This window comes from Pavona decussata, unplaced genomic scaffold (assembly GCF_977016875.1).
Source record: "Pavona decussata unplaced genomic scaffold, jaPavDecu1.1 SCAFFOLD_141, whole genome shotgun sequence".
In the NCBI taxonomy this organism is placed as follows: domain Eukaryota; kingdom Metazoa; phylum Cnidaria; class Anthozoa; order Scleractinia; family Agariciidae; genus Pavona; species Pavona decussata.
Genome location: NW_028145554.1, coordinates 438,966 through 445,000, shown reverse-complemented (window position 1 = coordinate 445,000; position 6,035 = coordinate 438,966). Strand labels below are relative to the sequence as shown.

Here is a 6,035-nt window from a genome sequence, read left to right as displayed (position 1 = left end):
CGCGCCTTACTGTTTTTTTTTAAGGGAGCCTCCCCCACCCTCCCCCCTGTTTTTTTGTATGCCCCCCTGCCCCCTCAAATCCTACCAGCCCACTTCTCCTGATCCATATAATGATACAGCTCGGTAAGAGTCTTCCTTCAGCTTTGCCTAGTTCCTAGGCCTCTCTCTGGCTTTTATCTCTGTCAATCCGTTTCGGATCACGTGGTCCAAGCGATGTCACCAAAACGAATTGATCGTGAGGGCCTGGGAGAAGGCAGTACACGGACAAACGAACCTTCAGCTTACAGCTGAAACCTATTTAAATTTTACTTCCTCTACTCTTTGAAGGACACTATAGTGAACTTAAACATTTTGTAAATAAACGCGACTAAAAAATCCCCTTCCTGGCTGTGAAGTTTTCCCTTCCTGTTTTTTGTATTTGGACTCGCAAAGGCGGTTGACACGTTGATAAAATGCGCACTTTAATCTACTGTAAACCTGACAGTTTGTCAAAAAATTTTTTTATCTCGCCAACTTTGCTTGCGTGGGAAGAAATTTGATGAAAATTTCGGTTTTTCTCAGCGTTTGTCTAAGTAATTTCCTCCGCCAACCCTCAAGAAAAATAAAAGTGAAAAGATGAACACAGTCTGAGAAAAAGTTAACAATACACCACGGATGTTGGAGGACTAGAGCACCTGAAAGCTATTTTTGCAGTTTTAAACAACCTGAACAGCTGTAAAGATAAGGCCGAGTTGCATATTAAAATTTCGGTCAAAGTGCTCGACGCACACCAGTTGTTGGAGTCATTCGGTACCAGCTGTTAGCTGTTGTTGACACGTTTTGCGCGCGAAAACCTTTCTCGTTGTCATAAGCCGCATAAACACATCAAGCCAAATTAGTGTTTGTTTAATGATAGGAAAGTGGGGCGGGGGTGGGCTTCAGAACACAAAAGGTAGTGGAGTAAGGATTTCACTATTTAAACAACATTTACTGTCAACGGACAATTCATGGAACTGTCGGAAGACTGAAAAAGCCTTGTTTACCATCTCGAAAGCGTAAACGTGAAGTGATATCAAAAATTACAGTATGATCTACGTATTCACGAGACCTAACGAAGAGCATACTCAAAAAGAACCGCTAGCGAACATAGCAAGCAAAAACAAACGAATTAATCAAAGGCCCAGGGTACGTTCAACGTAGATAAGAAAGCTAACACAGATTGGTGCTTATTCTGAATTGTGGTTTATAGCTTAAGGGATGTAGGTTCCCGTAAACTCCTTTCCCCGACATTTTTCACTTTTGCTACGTTCAAAGTTATAAGCAAAAAATAATTTTGAACAAGAAAAAAATTAGACGTGCGGGTTGGCGTTAACTCGTTTTAGAAGAACAGTTGTTTAGGACCAACACAAACAACCAAATTCTCACGATTCCAGACGTCCACACCTGCAACTCCGAGCTTAATGATATTTTCTAGGATTGAATGGGAGCATCTGTAGTTCTCCCAGCTGCACCAGGGATGTTAGTCCATTTCAGGATACTCAGCATGAAGTGACTGGGGATTACTACCCCCCCCCCCCCCTCCCGCACCCAAGCCTAACTCCCAAGTAGTTGGCAACCTCGTTCCCAGGAGTTTTCCCTGGGAACAAGGTTGAGCAGTCGGTTGGGCTTCCAGTACGATGGCCTTTATTAAAAGGCACTGTTGGCGTGAGTAGACCAAAACAGAAGATCGTGCTTTTCACAGGCCCTGATTGACTACTCAGAGATTGAGATTGACTATCTCCCGATAGTATTGCCCATTCGCCTATCGTCATTGTCGTGGATTTAGCGCGCGAGTTTTTTTCGCTACTGAGTTATCAGTGATATCAGAAATAGAGTGACTAGCCTGCGAGCACACGCGCGTTCCCACGGTTAACCCCGGTTCGCTAAGTGGGCCGGCCTAAAACTCACACGAAACAAACTAGAGCACCTGCTCACAGGCTACAAAGTGACCAATGTGGGGGTGGCTATCGTCTGGTTTTATTTAGTATAGTGAAAGATATGAGGCTTGGTAAACATCCACTGTTATTCACTTCCATTTTGGTGAATATTGAATTGTTAAATGTTATGTAAGCGCTTCTCTTCTTATACACGTCTCTATCTTGAGAGTTTTGTGACTGCTATTCTGAATTATTTTCAATATCAAAACGACAATGATACTTCTCTCCATGGCCAATGGGTGTATTACTGGGCTGACCAGATCGATACCTGCGGGCCAGTCATGCCGTGATAAGATGTATTAAACCGGCAGGACTTAAAAACAGTTTAATGGCCTTAGCTCCTACGAGTCTCTCTAAGCCCTTCAGTGGTAGAGCATCCGAACTACAGTAGTCAGTCGGAAGGTCACAGGTTCGGCTCCTGTTATCTGAGATTTGTTTCACATGTCATCCCCTTGGCCGCATTCTTATTATTGCACTTCCTGTTATTGCTCGTGAACAATCGCCGGTGACAACTGTTGATAAGCACCTTTCCTCGAGCTACGAAATAAATTGGTGCCCCGGCGGGGAGTTGAATCGATCTAAATGAGTAACCGTAAAATTCTGAACTTAAACACCATGAGATAAAAGGTATCTAATTAACACATACCGTTTCCTATTACTCTTTTCTACACTTTTCTTCCTTCAATAGAACTAACAGAATTGCACCAAGTCACATCCAAGTCGTCTTCTCATGCGCCAGAGAGGAGGCTCCCACAAAAACGGACTTTGAGAAAGTCTATTCCTACAACAACATACACTTTTCATTTTAGTGCTTTAGCTTCTTTCCTTTTGCTCTTTTTATGTTGTAGAAAAAAATGACAGTATATCAGATGTAATAATATAGGTTACATGTAAAGACTGACACGCCTCGATTAGCGTTGCTATTTGTGGGTCAGACCAATTATTGATCATAGGAGCTTATGACCCAGCTCCTGTTGATCACCATCGCAGAGATGTAAAACAAAGACTACGATAATAAACAAACTCCAACCCTCTCCCTCCGCAACGTAAATAAATAAATAAAAAAAGAAAGAAAAAAAAAAAAAAAAAAAAGAAAAGAAAAAAAGAAAGAAAGAAAGGGCCCCGTGGTTTAAGCGTGCTTCCACAGAGGTATCAGTGAAAATGCCGGCTTCCAACCAAACTAAAGATTATTTTTATAAACAAACGTGTAGACAAACCGCGAAACTTTTTAATAAGTGTAAAAGATAATGATAGACTAAGTAGAGATATTCAGCAGAAAGAATTTTTTCAAGGTGTATTCTTGCCATGGGTTATTAAAAAATTATGAAACGGACATACATTTTTTGAATTGACTTTGTTCCACTTTAAAAATAGCCGTAGAAAACACAACCCCCTTTTTGTAAACAATAAACAAACTCAGTTTCGCTTCTGTTAATACGAGTCATAAAATGCTGTAAAATTCCGAACGCACAAGATTAGTTCAAAAGGACTTTTGGGGGCTCTTTTTCCGAGGGGCTTAGCGAGCTTTAAGTTTTAAAATTACTTGCCTGAATTACTTGCGCTTGAAGTAGCTTGCAAGGCTAAGCCTGGCTCTCTCGACCAAAGAAAGTTTGCATCCGAGATTTGGAGAGCGGGGGTAGGGGGAAGGGGTTGAATTTTGACATGCGGGGGCCTATTTTCGGGATTTTACAGTAACCTTCAATGCACTTTTCTATAGAACAATAGCACTGATTATTTTCTACTCCGATAATTAATCTTTCTGGTTCCACAGTTGGCAAGTTTTTGGAGCTTTTTTTAATTGAAGGCTGGTTATTGGCAATACAGAACACAATGCAAACTGTAGGTAGTGTCGTTTTAATGTATTTTTTTAACGCCCCACAGGCCACAGCTGGCTATTGAAAAATGACTGACATTCAAATTGGAGAAAAAAATTTGCTCAAATTGTAGGAAAATAAATCACGCACCAATTTCACGTCTTCGGTATCTTTCCAGTATCTTTAGATAAATTTGGACAAAGAAAAAAGAAGAAAAAGGAAAATGAAAGGCACCGTTGCGAGAAGTAGAACCAACTTCTACTTCTCGCAACGATCGCGGCAACAAAAAAATTGCGAGACATGTTGATTTTAGAGTATGCGACACTTGGCAACGATTCGTGCAACTTGTGTCGCAACAAAATTGCAAGACAAGTTGCAAAAAAAATTGCCTAGTGCAACAGCGCTTTTACTGTTAATTGCGTAGAAACATGCACAACATATTTTCTTTTCAAAATAACGCACAGAATGTTTTAGCGTTTTCCACAGAGATATCAGTGAAAATGCCGCTTTCAACCATACGAAAGACTATTTTTATAAACAAACGTGTAGACAAACCGCGAAACTTCAGGGGCAGTGTCACGACAATTTTGCTGTATTTTGGTGAAAACTGCTAAGATGTCTGATGAAAAACCTTTTTGCTAACATGAAATTGTTCTTAGAACACCTGGAAGAAAATATTAAGGGATTTCTCCAGGAAGAACTGACTATAATCCGTTTTTAGCAACAACTCTAAAATACACAAGAAGAACTTGAAAAAATTGGCAAATTTTTTCAAGTTGCAATCCAATTCCATCCAAGCCATCTGCAGCCAAAGATAATTAATACCAGTTTCTGTACACCAGTAAGGTAATTGTTAACAAAACTGCACCATTATTTTAACATTTCCAGTGATAAAAAAAATATTTTTAGCTATTCAAAGATGCACCAAAATGATGGCACTGCCCTTTAATTGTAAACGATAATGGTAGACTAAGTAGACTAAGAGATATTCAGCGGAAATAATTTTTCCAAGGTGTATTCTTGGCACGGGTTGTTCAATAATTATGAGACAGAAATACATTTTTTTAATTAACTTTGCTCTTTAAATATAGCCGGGGAAAACACAACCCCCTTTTTGTAAATAATAAATAAACTCAGTTTCGCTTCTGTTAAAACGAGTCATAAAATGCTGTAAAATTCTGCATGCACAAGATTACCTTCAATTCACTTTTCTATAGAACAATAGCACTAATTATTTTGTACTGAGATAATTAATCTTTCAGTTTCTGGTTCCACAGTTGGCAAGTTTTTAGACCTTTTTTTTAAATAAATTGAAGGCTGCATGGTTATTGGCAAAACAAAACACCAAGCAAACTGCAGGTAGTGTCGTTTTAATGTTTTTTTTGTCACTTTTATTTTTACCAGAACTTACGATCGACGATTCACTGGCTGTATTTAAAAATGCAATTTTTGACATCTAATGACCCAGTGTTTTATTTATTTAGTTGTTTATTTATTATTGTTATTATTTTTTTAGAGCGGCTTAAAAATATCAGTATTGAGTGACAGACCTACCAGGTAAATAAATAAATAAATAAATAAATAAATAAATAAATAAATAAATAAATAAATAAATAAATAAATAAATAAATGAATGAATGAATAAATAAATAAATAAATAAATAAATATATAAGTTAACGCCCCACTGGCCATAGCAGCTCCTGGCCATAGTTAATTATATTGAAAATGACTGAGATTCAAATTGGAAAAAAAATTGCCAAAATTGCTGAAATATGAATCACTCACCAATTTCACGTCTTCGGTAACTTTCTCGTATCTTCAGGTAAATTTGGACAAAACAAAAGGAAGAAACAGGAAAAAGAAAGGCACCAAGCGGATTTGAACCACTGACCTCTGGTTTACTAGACCAGCGCTCTAACCAACTGAGCTATGGCGCCACACACTCGTCGAGGGGGTAATTTATAATATATAAACATTCTTTGTGTGATCCTATTGCACCAGGGTTGGCATGACAACACGACCCTTTCGGAACGAGCTGCGTTCTACAAAGTGAAGTGCGTCTGTAAATATTGTCATGGATGACTTAAAATGTCAAACGGCACCATTAACAATAGAGCACCGCACGTACTTTTCGCCGGAAGGTTCATCACTCTCAGGGGTCGACAAGACGTTCTTTCTCATATTATTTACCCTCTCTATCTAATGAATGGTTTAATTTAGACACCTTTATCTCGAACACGGACATGAAGAATAATTTATTTTGCC

At 38.7% G+C, this 6,035-nt stretch overlaps 1 non-coding gene across 1 annotated transcript; it reads right to left on the bottom strand.

The window, feature by feature from the left end:
• Positions 1–5,633: 5,633 nt before the first annotated feature.
• Trnat-agu (transfer RNA threonine (anticodon AGU)) lies at positions 5,634–5,707 on the bottom strand. The gene has a single exon. It is a non-coding gene; the product is annotated as a tRNA-Thr (tRNA).
• Positions 5,708–6,035: the final 328 nt, after the last annotated feature.